Genomic DNA, 21,717 nt, shown 5'->3' with positions numbered 1-21,717 from the left:
AAAAACTTCTGATTTGTCATTAATCCACTTTACTAATATAGAAAAGCTGAATGTTAGCCCAATATTACCTTCAAGAAAGGGATCATGAAATTGAAATCACAACTTAAAAACACACACACACACTTAACCTGGTATATACTCTGTGTCAGGCACCGCTATATGCCCTAGAAATACACAAATATGATGTGGAGAAACTAGAAGTTTAATGAGGAACACAGAAATCTGAATATTTAAGATGCTCAAGCTAAATTTGAACTCATGAGAAGGAGATAAAACAGAAGACAGATGAAACAATTTTTGTGAGGTCATTCCCTAGAGGAAAAAAATGCTTTCAGTGAACAAGAGCATGAAGCAGAGAATCGATATGGAAGTCTATAGTGTATTATGAGTAGATTTGTGTTGCTTAAGCTCCAAGGTAAGGCACCAATTGTTGACTGGATCTTACTTTGAAACGGAATCCAAAACCAGATGAATAGGAGAGAATTCTTCATTTCTGAAAGAAAGAATATGAAATCAAATTATCATAGATAATGACACCAAAGAACTTAAATTTACTGAGAAGAGCAAAAGTCAAAATACACACATGTGAAGTACACAACAATTACACTATGAAGAAACATAAAACTATTGTTAAAGTCAAATGACTTTTATGTTGTTCTATTAACTTTCAAACATTGCATATGTGTATGGGTTTGTGTATTTAAAATGTATAAACAAGATATGAAAACAGAAAAGGAAGATAAACAGAAAAGGATGCCTCTGTCTAATCACATGACGGGGGAAAAGTGCTTCAACATAAATTTAATAGTTGCTGACCACTTTTGCACGTCGAATCATCATTCAAGTACATTTAACAAACCATCATATTTTGATGAAAATTTAGGGTGAATCATTATACAAAGTTAAAAATCCTATCATACTATAAATGCCTATCCTTTCTTACATATTTTAGGCAAGTTTATTTTTGCATATAGTAGGTTTTCTTAAAGTTGGTCCCAACTCTACTAATAATTTGTTGCATATTTGCTCAATTCTGTAACCACGGTCAAGAGAAGACCATACAATTTCACAGTCAGATCAAAAAGTTAAGATGTAAATGAAGAGTTGACACAGCACTGAAAATAACTGTTACATCTTAGAAGGCAAAATTCCAGAAGTTAATTTTCTAGCAAGTTAAAGCTGATATCACAAAATACTAGTTGATATGACAGCACCATCAATTTCTTCAAGATATCTGTGTGTCTGGGATTTTAACAAGGTGACATATTGAGGAAAGAGGCAGAAAATCATGAAGTAAGAAATTAAGTATTTTCTATGTTATAAAAAACATTTTAAAGTAAAGATCTAAAAAGAAATGTTCATTTTTTCATTATATTTCCAATTCTGTTTTCCTTTCCTGTTGTTTATTCTAAATTGTAAAAGTAACAAATTTGCATTGAGTATATATTTCTCAAATTCTATGCCTATTCAGAGAAGGCATTCTAAGAAATTGATTTTTTGGCTTAAGTTTCAATAAGCTAACTATAAAATCCGACTTATAACTAATGTTTTCTACTCTACTCAGGTATGCTCAGCATTCAACCCATGAAGAAAGTGTAGAAGTTGAGCATCCATTCCTTTGAATTAAAGAATTTAGCAGGTCCATTTAGCAGCATCACTATAAAGAGAAGCATAACCATACATTTTAAAAACGCATTGGGTTGGCATCAACAACTGAGGATATCAATAAAAAGTAAAAGATGAGGTTGATGGATTACAGAAATTCAGTTGGGAGAGAAAATGGAGAAGCAAACTAACATATAATAAAGTTAGTTGTTGAAGGTCAAATACATTTTGCAGTTTTTATTTTATCTTTGCTGTGCGTATGTAGGTTTGTCTTTAAAGTTTTATAAAAGGAATTTTTAGTAAAGGTTTTCATGCTTTAATATGGAAAGTCTGTGGCCTAAGATATGCCATATATTAATGATGAAATAGTGGGTTAATTTCCAAATGAACCTCATCTTGTGTATGAGATAATATGGCTTGCTGCCTGCAGAGGCAATTACAGGTTCAAAACATTTGGTGTTGGACATCAATCTTGCTAAATCAATCGTTATAAATTATCTTACAAAGGTACCTGCAATTCAATGGCAAAACCTCAACTAGAAAATCAGCAAAGTTTACCCAATGAAAGTAACATAGAGATTTATTTTATTGTAGCTCAAGAACAATTCTCAGAGAATATTCAAGGATGTCTAGCTATGATAATCCATACTTATTGCACTAAGCCTTCTTGACCTTACACAGCCTCCTGTGTCTCACACAGCACCTAATGGGATTGTAGCAATTCACAGCTCTCTTCAATGTAAGTTTCTGCAGCATCACTGCATCCAGACATGCAGATGAATAATTCTTATATTCACTTAAAAATTAGAAAATGTATTGCATTTCTAGTTTGCATCTAGAGCCTTCTCCAATTAATGCAACTTTTTAAATGGTGAATAAAGATTACAAGGGTGACCACAGCAGCTGGACTGACAATATGTACAATTCTTTGAATTGGGGGGAATTGAACCCATAAGCTTACTCAGAAAGGAGGAAAGCAGATTGATTTGTTTGAACATGGAAATATCTCCCTTCCCACCTCTTCTCCACCTCAGGCTTCAGTGCTTATTCCTTTTGTTTACTTCCCATGCATCTTGAAAGTATCATCATTATTCTGCAACAAGATTCCTTAAAGAGGTAATTGCTGGTGTACATAACCTAGTTATGTAAATAGAAATTGCTTATTTAAATTTTTCCATGTTCTTTTTCCCTCGTATATTAATAAATATCTATAAATACAAATATACACACACATGCACATACATACATACATATCTACTATTAGTTTAGCAAATACTGGCTTTTCATTCAATGCCATTGGTAAGCTCTCTTAAACAGTTTCAAGACTGATTTCAACCAAAGATATATTGCACGTTTTGGAAGGAGTAAGGTTTGAACCCTACTACTACTACTAATATGAGCTCATTCACCTACCTTAAGTTAGAAAAAACAGACCTGGCAAAACCATGCGTGTTCATGTATAGGCGGCACCTAGGTGTGTATATCCATTGTTAGCCTTAAACTTTGTTTCCCTGATGTGTAAATCTAAAAAATAATTAAAGGAAATAATAATCATGCCTCTCTTTTGGTATGTTTAACAATATAAAGACTAAAAAGTCATACTGTAATGAAAGACATCTTTACTGATTAACAGGCTGAAATGCTCTGGCTACAGGTGCAGTGTTCATTTCCCCATGTGGTTTCCATTTGGAGTTAGTACCTCTGTCAGTCAGTAACAGTCTCCTCTGTCTGAGAGCATGCTCCTCTGACTTTCTCAAACGGTCATCTAAAATGGCTGCCTAATGGGCTGGCCAGATGACTTCGGGTATGAAAACCTCTTTCAGCCTATTACAAGGTAATTTTACCTAATGGGCTTTCATATCACTCTGTTCCTCAGAGCTGCAGCCCCATCCTCTATTCCACTGCCCACCTCTGGCTCTGAGCCTAAGTCATCAAACCCAAATATTTAAAAGCATTATAACCCTACTTGAAACTACGTACATTTTAATTTTCTATAAAACTTATATAGACAACCTAACAGCCTAACTTGGCTCCAGATAGTATCACAATAATATACAACATAGCTAAAAAGGCATTCCAGTTTTTTTCTAATTGGTCCTCATATGAAAATGGGAAAAGGCTTTCAGCCTACTAAATTATTCAGTGGTACTATGCTTTCTCTAAATTTATTACTCTTGGCTGATACAGTTTTAGACATAAAATAAATGTCAGAATCTGAACTAAAAATGCAATAAATAGAACTGTCTTTACCGACAATGGCTGTTAAAAAAAATCTTCCATTTTCATACTTCACTTGTAGTGACTGTATATCATCAAATTTATTTTGATAAAAAGTTAAATAAAGTGAGAGAAACAGATCTAACCAAAATCACATTCACTAACTTAAGGACTATGTGAGGGCAAGTAATCACATATTTTTGGTTAATTGCTTCACACATATTCCTGTTTTTAACACTTCTGCAGCAAATAAGACAAAATTACTAAATGTGTTATGGGAGTTATGTCAAAGATCACGTATTACCCTACTTGGTTTTTGCACTGTTATAGTTTACAAAAAAGATAAGCAAAAGTAATAAAAGTAAAATCAGATGCAAAATATCTCTTGATGTAGTTAAAAAAAAAGGAACGTTTTTAGTTAGTCATTGCTCTCATCCATTTTTGAAATTATTTCAGCACTTAGAAACTACTCCTATTTTATAATCCAATAGCTTCTTAATCTTCCCCTTACATTAAATTACTTCAGCCTGACAAAGTTGTCTCCTGTCTTCTTGAGGCTTTTAATAGACTCAATAAAAATGATGATGATGCAACAATACTAATACTAATAACAAAAACAATAAATAACATTTATTGAACACTGACTATGTTTCAGAGATTGTGTTAAGCGCTTTATCTGAATGATCTTTTGTAAAATCTTCACAATATCTCTGTAGACTTATTGTAATTAACCCCTTCCTGCTCAGGAAGAAACTGAGAACCAGAGTAAACAAGCCCTGGACTTTGTTCCAGGGCTACAAATTCATACACAGGCCTCTGGCTCCAGTGCTACACATCTAGCATTTTTAAACATAAGTGAGATGTTACACTTTGACTCAGAGCCCACTGGGCTTCCCTTGCTTCCTAATCTCATTCAAGTGTGAGCTCAAATGACACACAGAAAGAAATTTCCTCAGTATCCCCGATAAAATACCATTTTGTTTCTACTCTTTAGCACCATTTTTATTTATAGGGTTTACTATCTGCCAATATGTTAAATGTCTACACGTGAATGTTTTCCCCCTTTTGAAGCTTTGCTTCAAAAGGACAGAGATTTTGTTTTGTTCATTGTTGTATTCCTAATGCCTAGTGTAGTGATGACACATGGTTGATTGTCAGCTAACATTTGTGAAAGGGAGGGAAGGAGGGAGGCAGGGAGACAGGAAGAAAAAAAAAGGAAAGAGGGAAGGAAAAAAGAATGGAGGAAGAAAGGAAGAAGAGGGAAGAAGGGTGGAAGAAACACAAAAAGAAAGAAACTGATTCTGCCAGGCAATCTTTCTACAGTGCTGTATAACTCCTACTGTCTTCCTTATTGTTGCTCTTCCTTTGCTGACTCCTTTTTATTTGCTTCCTAAATATAGGCATTATCTAAGATTTTCTTTCCATGGTTTCTCATTGCTTTCTTTCCAGAAACTTCTGTTTTTCCCCCTCCCATTCCCCTATATTTAAGCAACCAGATTCACTTAGATGAATTCTTATAGTTATGAAGTCCTGATATCACAGAAGTTGAAAACTTTGAAGTTGAAATTTCCCCCTGCTGTCTGTTAGGAGTAGTGAAAGCCACTGAGCCAAGAATTCATGGATTCTTTCTCTTCCTGTACAAGTGTAAGAATGTTTAATGAAGAAAAACTCAACCAAAGTTTATTCTCATAGTTTTGTAGCAATAAGAATAACTGACACACAATGAGTGCTAAGTCACTCAGGCGCTATTCTAGAGGCTTTAATGCATGTCTCATTAGATCTTCATGTAAACTCCATGAGGAAGATTATCATTTCACTCAGAAGTATATAATGCATCCTATGACTGCTTAGATCCTAGAATATTGAATATCCCTTATCCTTGAAGGGAAGTGAACTGAAGTGACAGTATTTGGGATAATAATGCAAGGATGGGAAAAGTTAGGGATTCAAGCAGGATACAAATTCTAAACCCTAAACTATTCCCAACCCAAAGCATTGAATCAAATTTCTAACAACATACAAAAAAGAAAACCCACACACATAACAACAACAACAACAAACATGAAAATTGACAGTTTTAAGAAAAAAAAACAAAAACAATTCAGGGAAAAAATTTTCTGAGAGCACATGATGATTGGATATCATTACATAAACATATATTGCTACCACATCTGGGTTAAAGTAAAAAATTACAAGATTTATAGTTATTTAATTTCATAACTGTAAACATTCCTAGTAATTGTCAGTTTAATTCTCCTTTGAAATTGATTGTAATTCTATTCCAAGGTTGTGTATACACTATTCTAGACATTTATATGGGAACCACAATATTTAATCACTACCCAGATGTTTCCAAAGAAATGCCCCAGATGGTAGACGCTAGGTCTGAAAGATCCAATTTGTGAAATTTTCAGAATTCTTAAGCTAAAACTTCTATCCAATACATGAAACTAAATTAGAATGCTCTCTTTTTGTTTGTTTTCCTACCTGATTTTGCTTCCTCTTTTTTCTATTTCTATTATCAGTACTATAAAACAGCTTTCTCAAGTTTCATTCTTAATAATGTAATAAGTTCTTTCAACTGCTCGTATTTTTCACTCATAATCACCTCTACCTACAGACATGAAATGGAAGATACACTGTGTTTAGGAAACCTGAGGTTTTCCATTACTCTAAGGATAAATTCCGAATTATTTAAACTATCTTTAAGGTCTCTCAATAATCTGATACCCCCAGGCACATTGAATATTATCTTTCAGTATTTACCAAAAAAAGGAGCAACAATATTCATTGTTCTAATTTACACTACAATTACCAAACCTATACTTGGTGAAGACATGCTTCAAGTCTCCACATAAAGAACTAAGGGGTATAATGTCCTAGCCTCAATGTCCTAAGTTGCCATATATTTTCTTCTTCTTTTATAAATGTAAAGCTTCACTAGTCTATTCTCCTGTTTAGTTTGAGTTCACCAATTTAATAAACTTTTCCTTTCATATTTGTTCTGATATAGCCTAGTTTTCTGACCAGAAGAACTTCAGTGAAGGAACTAAAACAATTTAGATTTAAACTGAAGTGAGGTCAAAAATGAATTCATCTATTCAAACTTATATGTTTGCACTTCATTTTTAATGGAAATATGGTAATCATACATATTTATGGGGTACAGGGTGAGGTTTCCATGCATAAGTACATTGTGTAATGAACAAGTCAGGATAATTAGCAAATTCATCACCTCAAACACTTGTCATGTATTTGTGATGAGAACATTCAAAATCCTCTCTTCTAGATATTTTGAAGTACACATGATTGTTGACTATAGGCACCCTGCTGTGCAATAGAACACCAGAAATTATTCCCCTATCTAACTCTAACTTTGTGCCCATTCACCATCCTCTCCTCAGCCCCATCCCCTCTACTCTCCCCTCTACATTCTCCTCGGTAACCACTATTCTACTTTCTAATTCTATGAGGTCAACTTTTTTTTTTTTTTTTTTTTTTCGAGACGGAGTCTCGCTCTGTCACCCAGGCTGGAGTGCAGTGGCGCAGTCTCGGCTCACTGCAAGCTCCGCCTCCCGGGTTCACGCCATTCTCCTGCCTCAGCCTCTCCGAGTAGCTGGGACTACAGGCGCCCGCCACCACGCCCGGCTAATTTTTTTGTATTTTTAGTAGAGACGGGGTTTCACCGTGGTCTCGATCTCCTGACCTCGTGATCCACCCGCCTCGGCCTCCCAAAGTGCTGGGATTACAATCGTGAGCCACCGCGCCCGGCCATAGGCCAACTTTTTAAGATTCCACGTGAGTGAAATCATGGAAGTATTTGTCGTTCTCTGCTTGGTTTTTTCCAATTAATATAATGTCTTTTAGGTTCACCCACGTTGTGCAAATGACAGGATTTCATTATTTTTTAATGCTTTATTTCATGACATTCTGTATATATATATATATATATATATATATATATATATATATATATATATATACATACCATATTTTCTTTATCTATTCATCTGTTGTTGGATACTTAGGTTGATTCCATATCTTGACTATTGTGAACAGTGTTGGAATAAACCTGGGAGTGCAGATATATCTTTGACACATTGATTCAACTTCCTTTAGACATATACTCAGTAGTGGGATTAATATTTTTGTATAGAGTTGTTTGAGCTCTTTATATATTCAGGTTATTATTATAATCCCTTGCTAGATGGACAGTTTGCAAATATTTTCTCCCATTCTCTGGGTTGTCTTTTTACTTGGTTGATTGTTTTCTTTGCTGTGCAGAATCCTTTTAACTTGATATGATCCCCCATTTGTTCACTTTCCCTTTAGTTGCCTGTGCTTGTGGGTTATTACTCAGTAAATCTTTGTCCAGTTCAATGTCCTGGAGAGTTTCCCGATATTTTCTTTTAGTACCTTCACAGTTCGAGGTCTTAGATTTAAGTCTTTCATCCATTTTGATTTGATTTTTGTATATGATGAGAGATAGGGGTTCAGTTTCATTCTTCCGCATATGGAGATCCAATTTTCTCAGCACCATTAATTGAAGGGTTTGTCCTTCTTCTAATGTATGTTCTTGGTACCCTGTTTGAAAATAAGTTCACTTTAGATGTATGAATTTGTTTCTGGGTTCTCTGTTCCACTCCATTGAATGATGTGTCTGTCTTTATGGCAACACCATGCCGTTTTGGTTACTTAGCTCTGTAGTATAACTTGAAATCAGGTAATGTAATTTCTCCTGTTTTGTTCTTTTTGCTCAGGATAGATTTGGCTATTCTGGGTATTTTGGGATTCCATATAAATTTTAGGATTGTTTTTTCTATTTTTTTGAAGAATGCCATTGGTATTTTGATAGGGATTGCACTGAATCTGTAGATTGCTTTGGGTAGTAGACATGTTTACAATATTGATTCTTCCAATAGATGAACATAGAATAGCTTTCCTTTTGTGTGTGTATCCTCTTCAATTCTTTCATCAAAGTTCTATAGATTTCATTGTAGCAAACTTTTACTTCTTTGGCTAATTCCTAGGTATTTAACTTTATTTGTAGCTATTGTAAGATAAATTATTTTTTAATTTCTTTTTCAGGTTGTTCACTGTTCCCATATAGAAATGCTACTGATTTTTGTATGTCGATTTTGTATTCTGAAACTTTACTGAATTTGTTTATAATTCGAATAATTTTTTGGTGGAGCATTTAGGATTTTGCAAGTATAAGATTATATTATCTGTAAACAAGAATAAGTTGACTTCTTCCTTTTCAATGTGGATGCCCTTTATTACTTTCTCTTGTCTGATTGCTCTCACTACTCTTCCATTACTATGTTATATAATAGTGGTGAGTGTGGGCATCCTTGTTGTGCTCCAGATCTTAGAGGAAAGACTTCAGTTTTTCCCCAATGAATATGATACTAGCTGTGGGTCTGTCATATATGGATTTTATTACATTGAGGCATGTTCCTTCTATACCTAGTTTGTTGAGTTTTTTAATTGTAAAGAAATATTGAGTTTTATCAAATGCATTTTTCATGTCAATTGAAATGATTGTATTGTTTTTGTCTTTCATACAGTTGATACAAGCTATCACATCGATTGATATGTGTATGTTGAACCATCCTTGCATCCCTGGGATAAATACCACTTGGTCATGATGAATGATCTTTTTAAAATGTTGTTGAACTTGGTTTGCTAGCATTTTGTTGAAGATTTTTGCATCAATGTTCATCGGGGATATTGGCATGTAGTTTGTTTGTTTGTTTGTTTATTTCTGATGCATCTATGGTTTTGGTGTGAGCGTAATATTGGCCTCACAGAATGAGTTTGGAAGAATTATCCCCTTCTCTATTTTTTGGAATAGTTTAAGTAAATTTGGTATTAGTTCTTTAAATGTTTGGTAGAATTCAGCAGTGAAATCATCAGGCTTTTCTTTACTGGGAGAGTTTTTATTAAGGCTTCAATCTCCTTACTTCTAGATTTCCCAGTTTACTAGTATATAGTTGCTCATAGTAGCCTCTAATGATCTTTTAAGTTTCTGTGGTATTGGTTGTCATATTTCCTCTTTAATTTCCATTTTTATTTATTTGAGTCTTCTCTCTTTTTTTCTTAGTCTTGCTAAAGGTCTGTCAATTTTGTTTATCTTTTCAAAGAACCAACTTGATGTTTCATTGACCTTTTGTTTTCTTAAATTCAATTTCATTTATTTCTGCTCTGATATTTATTATTTATTTTATTCTACTAATTTTTGGTTTGGCTTGCTCTCACTTTTCTAGTTCCTTAAAATTCAATATTAGGTTGTTTATTTGAAGTTGTTCTTCTTTTTTCATGTAGGCACTTATACCTATATATTTCCCTCTTAGTAATGCTGTCACTGTATGCCATAGGTTTTGGTATGTTGTGCTTCCATTATCATTTGTTTCAAAAAATTTTTCAGTTTTCTTCTTAATTTCTTCTTTTACCCACTGGTCATTCAGGAGTATGTTGTTTAATTTCCATGTGTTCCTATAGTTTCCAAAATTCCTCTTTGTTGTCAATTTCTAGTTGTATTCCATTGTGGTCAGATAAAATATTTGATTTTATTTCATTTTGAATGTTTTAAGACTTGCCTTGTGGCTAACATATAGTCTATTCTTGAGAATACCCCATGTGCTATGGAAAGGAATGTGTATTCTGCAGTCACTGGATGAAATGCATTGTAAATATCTATTAAGCCCATTTGGTCTACAGTGAAGATTAAGTCTGATATTTCTTTGTTGATTTTCTATCTGGAAGATCCATCCAATGTGGAAAGTGGGGTACTGAAGCCTCCAGCTATTATTGTTTTGGGGTCTATCTCTGCCTTTAGCACTAATAATATTTGCTTTACCTATCTGGGTGCTCCAGTGTTGGGTGCACACATATTTACCATTGTTATGTCTTCTTATTGAATTGACCCATTTATAATTATATTATGACCTTATTTGTCTCTTTTTATTGTTTTTGTCTTAAAATATATTTTGACCTCTATCTTGTTAGGTTGTATTTGTGTAGGAATACATATAGCTACTCCTGCTCTTTTTTGATTTCTACCGGCATGAAATACCTTTCTTCATCCCTTTATTTTTAGTCTATGTTTGACTTTATACATGGAATGTGTTTCTTGTAGGCAACAGATCATTGGGTCTTGTTTTGTAATCCATTCAGTCACTCTATGTTTTTTGATTGGAGAGTTCATTTACATTCAATGTTATTATTGATAGATAAGAATTTACCTGTTATTTTGTTATTTTGTTTCTGGTTGTTTTTCCTTCCTTCCTTCCTTCCTTTCTTCCTTCTTGCCTGTCTCTTCCTTTTCCTTTCCTTTCTCCTTTCCTTTTATTTCCTTTCTTATTCCTTTCCTTTTCCTTTCCTTTCCCGTTTCCTCTCCCCTTTCCCTTTCCCTTTCCTTCTCCCCTTCCCCTTTCCCTCTCCCCTTCCCCTTTCCCTCTGCCCTTCCACTTTCCTTCTCCCCTTCCCCTTTCCCTCTCCCCTTCCCCTTTTCCTCTCCCCTTCCCCTTTCCCTCTCCCCTTCCCCTTTCCCTCTCCCCTTCCCCTTTCTCCCCTTCCCCTTTCCCTCTCCCTTCCCCTTTCCCTCTCCCCTTCCCCTTTCCCTCTCCCCTTTCCCTTTCCCTCTCCCCTTCCCCTTTCCCTCTCCTCTTTCCCTTTCCCTCTCCCCTTCCCCTTTCCCTCTCCCCTTCCCCTTTCCCTCTCCCCTTTCCCTTTCCCTCTCCCCTTTCCCTTCCCCTTTCCCTTCCCCTTTCCCTTTCCCTTTCCCCTTCCTCTTCCCCTTCCCCTTCCTTTCCCTTCCCTTTTTCTTATGTCTTCCTTTTAGAGTAGGTAAATTTCCCTGGTGGTATGTTTCAATTTCTTGCTTTTTATATTTTGTGTATACATTATATGTTTTTGATTTGAGGTTACTATGAGGGTGGCAGGTAATATCTTATAATCCACTATTTAAAACTGATGACAACTTAACACCGATTGCATAAACAGACTAACAAACAAGGAAAAAGAAAGCTAATAAAAACTCCACACTTTGTTCTCTCACATTTAAAAGTTTGTACCTACTTATATTGTATTGTACTATGTCTTGAAAAGTTGTAGGTACTATTTTTGATCTGTTCATCTTTTTGTATATCTACTTAAGATATGAGTAGCTTACACACCACAATTACAGTATTGTAATATTCTTTGTTTTTATGTGTGTTTACTATGGCCAGTGAGTTTTATACCTTCAGATTTCTTATTGCTCATTGATGTCCTTTTCTTTCATATTAAAAAAACTTCCCTTAACATTTCTTGTCAGACAAGTCTGGTGTTGATGAAACACTTCACCTTTTGTTTGTCTGGAAATTCTCTATTTCTCTATATTTAAAGGATATTTTCAGCAGATATACTATACTAGGGTGAAATTTTTTCCTTCAGCACTATAAATATGTCATGCCAATCTCTATGATTTCCACTGAAAAGTCTGCTGGTAGATATATTGGCCCTCCATTGTATGTTATTTGTTTATTTTATCTTGCTGCTGTTAGGATGCTTTCTTTATCCTTGACTTTTGGAAGTTTGATTATTAGATACCTTGAAGTCATCTTCTTTGGGTTAAATCTGCTTGATGTCTTATAACCTTCTTGTACTTGGATATTGATATCTTTCTCTAGGTTTGGGAAGTTCTCTGATATTATCTCTTTGAATAAACTTTCCCCTCTCTCAACCTCATCTTTAAGGACAATAACTCTTAGATTTGCCCTGTTGAGGCCATTCTCTAAGTGTTGTAGGTATGTTTTTTGTTTGTTTGTTTATTCCTTTCTGTTTTGTCTTCTCTGTGTATTTTCAGATAGCCTGACTTCAAGCTCACTAATTCTTTTCTGCTTGAGATTCCTCTACACAGCTATTTTGAATTCTATCTGAAAGGTCACATATCTCTGTTTCTCTGGGATTGGTCCCTGATGCCTTATTTAGTTTGTTTGGTGAGGTCATATTTCCCTGGATGGTCTTGATGCCTGTGGATATTCGTTGGTGTCTGGGCATTGAACAGATAGGTTATTATTGTAATCTTTGTTGTCTGGGCTTGTTTGTATTCATACATTTTGGGAAGGCTTTCCAGATATTTCAAGGGATTTGGGTGCTTTTTGTTTATGTGTTTGTTTGTTTCAGGCAGTGTCTGTCACCTAGGGTGGTGTGCAGTGGCATGATCATGGCTCACTGCTGCCTTGAGTTCCTGGGCTCAATCAATTCTCTTACCTCAGCCTCCTGAGTAGCTAGAAGTACAGGTGCATGCCAGAATGCCTGACTAATTTTTATATTTTTTGTAGAGACATAGTTTCACCATGTTGTCCAGGCTGGTCTCAAACTCCTGGGCTCAAGTAATCTGCTAGCCTTGGCCTTCCAAAGTCCTGGAATTACAGGTGTGAGACACTGCACCTGGCCAGGACTAGGGAGTTGTGATATAAATTTTAGGTCACTGCAGCCAGATCTGCATTAAGGGGCACCCCAAGCCCAGTAATACTGTGGTTCCTGCAGACTCATAGAGATACCACCTTAGTGGTCTTGGATAAGATCTTGAAGAATTCTCTGGCTTACCTGGTAGAGACTCTTGTTCTCTTCCCTTACTTTCTCCTAAACAAATGTAGTCTCTCTCTCTCTGTGCTGAACTGCCTGGATCTGGGTGAGGGTTGACACAAATACCCCTGGACCCACCACTACTGGAATTGCACTGGGTCAGACCTGATGTCAGCACAGCACTTGGTCTTAATCAAGGCCTGATGTAACCACTACCTGGCTATGGCCTATGTTCACTCAAGGCCCTGGGGCTCTACCATCAACAGGTGGCAAAGCAGTCAGGCTTGTGTCCTTTGCTTCAGGGTGGCAAGTTTCCTAAGGCCCCAGGTAGGTCCAGAGCTTGGAGTTGGAAATATTAGAAGTCTACTTGGTGCTTTATTCTACTGTGGCTAAACTGAAACCCAAACCACAAGACAAAGTTCTTCCCACTCCTCCCTCCCCTTTCCACAGCCAGAAGTGTCTCTCCCCATGTCCACCACTACAAAAGGTCCATGGGGATTACTGCCAGTCTACAGCTGATGTTCACTTAAGGCCCAAAGGCTCTTTAGTCAGCTTGTGGTGAATATTGCTAGATTGAGACTCACCCCTCAGGGAAGTGGGCTCTGCTCTGGCCCAGGGTAGGTCCAGAAAGGCCATCCAAGACACAAGACCTGGAATTGAGGGCACCAAGAGGCTCCTTTCTACTTTGTCTTATTGTGACTGAACTAGTACCTAAGCTGAAAGACAAAGTCTGCTTTACTCTTCCTCTGCTTTTCTCAAGCAGATGGAGTCTCTCACAGCTGTGAGTTTGCTGTGACACACCTAAAGCCAAAACGCCTCAGTATCTCACCCAAGGCCCATAGGGTGTACCATCTGGCTACTGCTGTTGATTACTCAGGGCCCAATGACTCTTTAGTCAGCAGATGATGAATCCTACCAGTACTGGGTCCTTTCCCTCAAGGCAGCAAGTTCCCTTCTGGCCCAGGGTGTGTCTAGAAGTGTTGTCCAGGAACTCGGGCCTGGAATGGGACCTCAAGATTCTACCCAGTGCTCTGTCTTACGGTGGCTGAGCTGATATCCAAGTTGCAGGACAAAGTCCTCTTTACTCCAGTGCTCTCCTCTCCTCTCCTCTCCTCTCCTCAAGCGGAAGGAATAAGTCTCTTTTAGAGCTGTAAGCTGTTCTGCCTGAGATTGGCGGAGGCGTGGTACAAGCACTCCCTCAATCACTCCAGCTGGTGTCTCACTATGTAATGTAACTACCACGTCCACTGGCTCTGAGACCAGTATAGCACTAGGAATTGCCTGGGAGTTGCAGTCCTTGTGGCCTAGACTGTATTTCAAGTTTATTTAAGACCCCCATAGCATCTCAGCCCACAGTGAAAAAGCTGTCAGACTCAAGTTCGGATTGCTGGACTGATCAATTATCCTCTGGCTAGGGCTTGTCTAAATGCTCCCACTGTGGGTGTCAGCTAAATTCTGCCTGGTGTTGGCAGTACTGAGTTCCAATGCAAAGTCCCACAATCACTGTGCTCTCCCTCCTACAAGTGCACAGATTCTCTGTCAGTCACATGGCCACTGCTAGGGAATGGAGAGGGGTGACCTTGGAATTTAAGACTGTCATTCCTAGCCTCATCAGTGCTTCTTTTAGTGATATGAAGTTAAATCAGGTACTTTCATCACTCACCTGATTTTTTGTTATTATCAAAGTGCTTTTTTGTGTGGATAGTTGTTCAATTTGGTGTGCCTGCAGGAAGGATAAGTGGTGGAGGATTCTATTTGTCCTTATTGCTCTGTCCCCTCCTGAGTTTCTTATATTCTGGATATTAATTCCTTGTCAGATGCGTAATTTGTACCTATTTTCTCTCATTTTGTAGGTTGTCTCTTCATTCTATTCATTGTTTCCTTTGCTGTGCACAAGTTTTGCAGTTGATGTAATTCCATTTTGTCTACTTTTTCCTTTTGTTGCCTGTGCATTTGAGAGCTTATTAAAAAAATTCTTGCCCAGATGAGTATCATGAAGCATTTATGTTTTCTTCTAGTACTTTCATAGTTTTAGGTCATAAATTTAAGTCTAACAAGTATGTGGCGAAAAATTGGAAAACTTAAAAGAAATGGATAAATTTTGGATACATAAAACATACCAAGATTGAATCAAAAGAAACAAAAAACTTAAACAGATCAGTAACAAGTAATGAGACTCAGTAATGAAAAGTCTTCTGTTTAACGAAAGCTTAGGAGCTGATGGATTAAATGCTGAATTCTATCAAATATTTAAAAAAGAACTAATACCAATTCTTCTCATACAATTCCTAAAAGATGTAGCGGAGGGAATTCTAAACGCAGACTATGAGGCCAGCATTAGTCTGATACCAAAGCCAGCCAAGAACACAACCAAAAAGAAAACTACAGTCTAATATCCCCAAAGAACATAAATGCAAAAGTCTTCAATAAAATAGTAGGAAACTAACTCTAACACTGCATCAAAAAGATCATTCACCATGATGAAGTAGAATTCATCCCAGGGATGCAAGGATGGTTCAGCATAGGCAAATCAATAAATGTGATACATCCCATTAACTAAATGAAAGACAAAAACCTAATGATCATCTCCACAGACGCAGAAAAAGCATTTGATAAATTCAACATCCCTTCATAATAGAAATCCTAAACAAATTAGGTATAGAAGAAATATACCCAATATAATAAACACCCTATATGACAAACCCACATTTAACATGCCAAATGGGGGAAAATTAAAAGTTTTTCCTCTAAGAACTGGAATAAGACAAGGATGCTCACTTTCACTACTTCTGTCCAGCACAGTACTGGAAGTCCTAGCTAGAGCAGTTAAGAAGGGGGAAAAAAAATAAAAGGCACTGAAATTGGAAAGGAAGAGGTTTAAATTGTCCTTATTTTTAATTGACATAATCTTATATATAGAAACACTACAGACTCCCCAAAAACTGTTAGAACTAATGAACAAGTTCAGTAAAGTTGCAGTATTTAAAATTAACATACAAAAATCTGTAGTGTTTCTATACACCAATAGCAAACTACCTGAAAAAGAAACAAAGAAAGCAACCCCATTTACAATAGCTACAAAAAAATACTTAAAAATACAATTTAACCAAGGAAGTGAAAGATCTCTACAATGAAAACAATAAAACATTGATAAAATAAATTGAAGAGGACACTAATAAAAGGGTATATAGCCCATGTTTATAGATTGGAAGAATTGATATTGTTAAAATGTTCACAGTATCCAAAGTGATCTGTGGATTCAGTGCAATCCCTATCAAAATATCCACAACATTTTGCACAGAAATAGAAAAAAATAATTGAAAAGTTCTTATGGAACCACACAACACCTCAAATAGTCAAAGCAATACTGAGAGAAAGCTAGATGCATAATAGTAATGAAAAAAGCATGGTAGTGACATAAAAACAGACACACGGACCAACAGAACAAAATAGAGGCCCAGAAATCAATTCACACATTTACAGCCAACTAATTTTCAACCAAGACCACACCAAGACCACACATTAGGGAAAGGATAGTCCCTAATAAATGTTGCTGGGAAAACAAAATATCTACATGCAGAAGAATGAAACTGAACCCCTATCTGTCACCACTTACAGAAATCAACTCAAATAAACTATTTAATGGTACCTATTCCTTAAGTTTACTGTATCTACATGCATGTAAACTGAAGTCCTGCAATGTAAGCACCCACCTTTCACAAACATTAATAATTTGATTAGGAAAAAATAAGTGCTTAACATCGAGTAAAGCAAACTTTGCATTCTCGAAGGGCAAGCAGGTATCTTTTTAAAAGTTATTATTATTGTACAACTAGAAAATAATAACTAGATTCTTAGCTTCTTGAATGCAGATACTTTTGACCCTTGCACAACATGTATTTGAACTGTGTGGGCCCACATATGTAGATTTTTTTTAAATAAATACAATCACCCTTCTATAACTGCAGGTTCCACATCCACAACTGAATGTGTATCAAAAATACAGTCAGTCAGCTACTTCAGAAACTGAGGCAGGAGTATCACCTGAGCTCCGGAGTTCAATATTACAATAAGCTATGACCACCACTGCTCTCAAGCTTGGGTGACAGAGTGAGACCCCATCTCAAACAAACAACAGTATTTGGGGGATGCAAAAACCCATGAATACAAAGGGCTGACTTTTCATATATGCAGGCTCTGAAGGGCCCACTGTGGGACCTGAGTATGCACTGATTTTGGTGTCTGTGGGGGTCCTGGGACCAATCCCCTTTGGATACCAAGGGGCAACTTTACACTGTTTTTTTGCCTATCTCCCATAACCCTAGAAGAAAAGGATGTATATATATGTGCTGAATCAATACTTGCATGTTACTTTAGTAAGAAACTTCATGTGTTTTTAAATTACCAAGAGGTGGAATAAGTTACATGGTGATGCTTACCAAAAATTTAAAAACATTATTCACAAACCAAAGAATAAAGTATTTTTTGTCCTACTTTTCAGAGGAATCAACTGACAACAGCTGAAATATCAAAAATCAAAGGATAAAACTTCTCTAGTATCAATAAAACAAAGAAAATGCCACACTCCTAAATATATATATGTGTATCTATCTATCTATCTATCTATCTATCTATCTATCTATCTATCTATCTATCTAATCTATCTATCTATATTTAAAGCACAAAATATAAAGCATATCAAGTAAAACAGTACTGTGAAATTGTAAGGGAATGTATTGAAAGCTAACACTTTCCTCTTCAAAGTTCACTGGGATATTGCTTTCCTAAACCTTGTAGTCAAAGACCATTTCTTGAAGTAAAGTAGGGAAAAGGAGGGAGAAAAATCGTGGATTTCATATTGCAACACAAAGAGCTTGTGCCCAGTATACTGCTGTGGGCCATGTCAATCTTGAAGGTAGAAAAAATATATTTCTCCAGGAGAGTGTTAGACCCCCAAATCATGCCCCCAGCACACTTTCTTCAACTCCCCATGTAACCAAGCAGCTCGACTTCAAAATGCATTTTAAAACTTTTTTCTTTTCTCCTTTGTCTTGAGATGTAACCTGAAAGCAAACTGCAGAAGCCTTTCCCATAACCTTAAAATAGACTCTACCTCCCTCCCTTTCCCACTGTATACTCCCTTCACATTTATCTAACTGTACGCTAGTACTTAATTATGTGCTTACTTATAAGTTCCAAGGGCTAATCTTGAGACAGACAAACCAAGTCTGGAGACCCAGCTGCGCAATTTCAGAGATTACCTCAAGGAGGCTAGTCAACAACCTGGCCATTGTTGAGATGACTCCAGCCCATGTTCCGGGTGGAATGAGACTCAAGATAGCCACTGAAACAAGACATGCAGACCTTGTACTCAGCACAATTCCTGCATGCCTCCCCATATCAAGTTTCCCTTTTGAAATCCCCGCCTCCTCCCCAGAAATTCAAAGTGGCTACTTTGGACGAGAATCTGGGCATTTCCCCATCACTAGTTTTGGTTAATAAAGTAACTTTCTTTTTACCATACCTTGCACTTGTCACTGGACTCTGCAAGCAGCACGTGGCAGACCTGTGTTGGGTTACAACCACACCATTATTCAGCAAGCACTGAATCCATACAAAAATGAATAATAATCAGACAAAAAGTCACAAAAGACTTCCCCACGGAAACCAGAAACAACAACAGTAGCAATAGTGATACAAAACCAACAAATGGGGAAAATGGGGTGCCTGGGTAAAGAGTCATGAGGAAAAGGCAACATTTATGCAAATTAACATTAAGATTTTAGACAAATAATTTTCCAGAATCATTAAGACAATATGGTTACAGAGATTCAGGGTTCAGATGCAATAAACTGAAAGCGATGAATGAAGGCTAACAGAGCAACATGAAAACATAGAAGAGAAAAATGAAAATATACCACAGCTAAAACACACATGCAGTACAGACTAACTGTGATTAAAGCTAAATAAGATGCATGGTGGATAGCTTGAGGAAAATGTACAGTATAAAGTGAAAAGAAAATTGTAAATACTGTTAATTGAGATAATGGATATAGAAAACAAAACAAAACAGAAAAACTTCAACATAATAAGTGCTCCCAAAAGAAAAAAAGAGGAAAGCATTTTTGAAATAAAGGCTTGGGTATGCAAATTGAAATAAAATGTGTTTCTGAGAAATCATATTGAATAATTACAACACTAAGGTATAATCAAACAAAGCTACTGAACTTCAAATACAAAAAGAATCAAATGGATATTCAGGTAGAAAAAGCATGTCACAGACAAGGAAAAAAATCAATCATTTTGGCCTTAGGCTGTAACCAAAGCAACATATTTACACCAAAAGATGGTGAAACAATGTCAACACATTTATCAGTGAGATAAATTAATCTTAGGATATTTACTCTGAGGCAGGTTGTTCTTTAAGTATGAAAGGCAAGCATGCATACTGGAATCATCCCCATAAGACCTTTCTAAAACAAAACTACTATAACTATTAAGCCACCAGCCTTTCTACTATTGAGCAGCAAAATCCAGTCTTTTAAGACAAAATCACCTTAATAACTTAGCAATGGAGAAATTATAGTGAGCACTGATTCTATTTAAATATAAAATTAAGATGGAGAACTATTTAGAGTAGATTTATAGTATCAGAGCAGAATTGTAATGTTATAACCACCATCAGCATAATAGTAACAAAATAAGAGGGAGAGGAGTGTGAGAAAGGAGTCAGAGACAAAGTGTAATTATACTAATTTATTCATCTTTCATAGCTCAGGATCAAGACACTAACTAAAATTAATACACATGCTTTAGAAGAATAACAAATATGTTTTAAAAAATTTTAAATTATCTTTTAGTTTCAGAATATTTTAAAAATATATACTTCTTGTAATGAATAAACTCATATCTGAATTTGAGATGTTCATTAAATTTGTGTTTTGTGGCTTTTTTAAGTCAAACAAGTCAAATGTAATATTTTATAAGCTAAAATATTATGTAAAGAATAATTACTTTATTCTGAATTATTTATATTTATTCATCGGTCAATTCATCATCCCAGAAATATCACTTAAAATTAAGAGTAGCTATTTCTGGATAGTGGAAATTTTTATGATTTCTTGCTTTCTTGCAGTATTTTTTCCCTCCATGGGTTGGGGTGTGCATAATAAGCCTGTATTTTTACAATATTACCATTGTGTCTATTAGCATAGCTTAAAATACACTGTTTGCTGTGGGTTGAATGTCTCTGCCAAAACTAATGTTGAAATTTGATTGCCAGTGTAAGGGTGTTGGGAAATGGGGCCTTTAAGAAGTGATTATGTTACGAGGGCTTCACCCTTATGAGTAGATTAATGCTGTTATTGAGGGAATGGGTTAGTTATCACAGGAGTAGCCTCCTGATAAAAGGACAACTTTGTGGAAGTTATCATACTAAGTAAAATAACTCAGGAACAGAAAGTCAAATACCAGATGATATGGTTTGGATTCGTGTTCAGCCCAAACCTCATGTTGAATTGTAATCCCCAGTGATGGAGAAGGGGCATGGTGGGAGGTGATTGGATCACGGGGGTGGATTTCCCCCTGCTGTTCTTGTGATAGTGAATTCTCACAAGACCTGGTTGTTGAAAAGTGTGTAGCACCACCCCCTTCACTCTCTTCCTCCTTCTGCAGCCATGTAAGACATGCTTGCTTCCTCTTTGCCTTCTGCCATGAATGGAAGCTTCCTGAGTCCTCCCCAGTGATGCTTCCTGTACAGCCTATGGAACTGTGAGTCGATTAAACCTGTTTTCTTTATAAATTAACCAGTTTCAGGTAGTTATTTATAGCAATGTGAGAATGGACTAGTATACCACGTGTTCTCACATAAAAGTGGGTGCTGAACAATGTGGACAAACGGATATATAGAGTGGAATAGTCAACATAGGAGACTACAAATGTGGGCAAGTCAGTGGAGTGAAGGTTAAAAATTACCTGTTGGGTACAATGTTCACTATTTGGGTGTGGGTACACTAAAAGCCCAGACTTCACCACTACACAATATATGCAGGTAAGAAATCTGCACATGTACCCACAAATCTATAAAAATAAAAAGTAAAATAAAATGGTAGATTTAAGTCCAACCACACCAACAATTATATTCAATGGAAATTGTCTATCATTCCACTTAAGGGATCAAAGTAGTTACATTAACTTTTTAAAAAGATCTAGGTGCTGGGCTCAAGAAAGCCAGTTTAGTCATAAAGACTTACAAAGATTAAAAGCAACCGGATGAAAAAAGATACCATGAAAACAATAAGCAAAAGGAGCTTGGAGAAG

General features: G+C 36.2%; 1 long non-coding RNA gene across 1 annotated transcript in view; it reads right to left on the bottom strand.

The window, feature by feature from the left end:
• LOC129531818 (uncharacterized) overlaps window positions 1-19,018 on the bottom strand; it is a 46,886-nt gene extending 27,868 nt beyond the window's left edge. The window contains exons 1-2 of the long non-coding RNA XR_008677242.2: window positions 18,923-19,018; window positions 446-493 (exon numbers count right to left, since the gene is read on the bottom strand). This is a non-coding gene — a long non-coding RNA (uncharacterized lncRNA). The remainder of the gene's footprint in view (window positions 1-445; window positions 494-18,922) is intronic.
• Between the last annotated feature and the right edge of the window lie 2,699 nt (window positions 19,019-21,717).

Source organism: Gorilla gorilla, chromosome 12 (genome assembly GCF_029281585.2).
Source record: "Gorilla gorilla gorilla isolate KB3781 chromosome 12, NHGRI_mGorGor1-v2.1_pri, whole genome shotgun sequence".
NCBI lineage: Eukaryota > Metazoa > Chordata > Mammalia > Primates > Hominidae > Gorilla > Gorilla gorilla.
The sequence above is the reverse complement of the archived record's forward strand: the minus strand, read 5'-3'. Positions and strand labels throughout refer to the sequence as shown.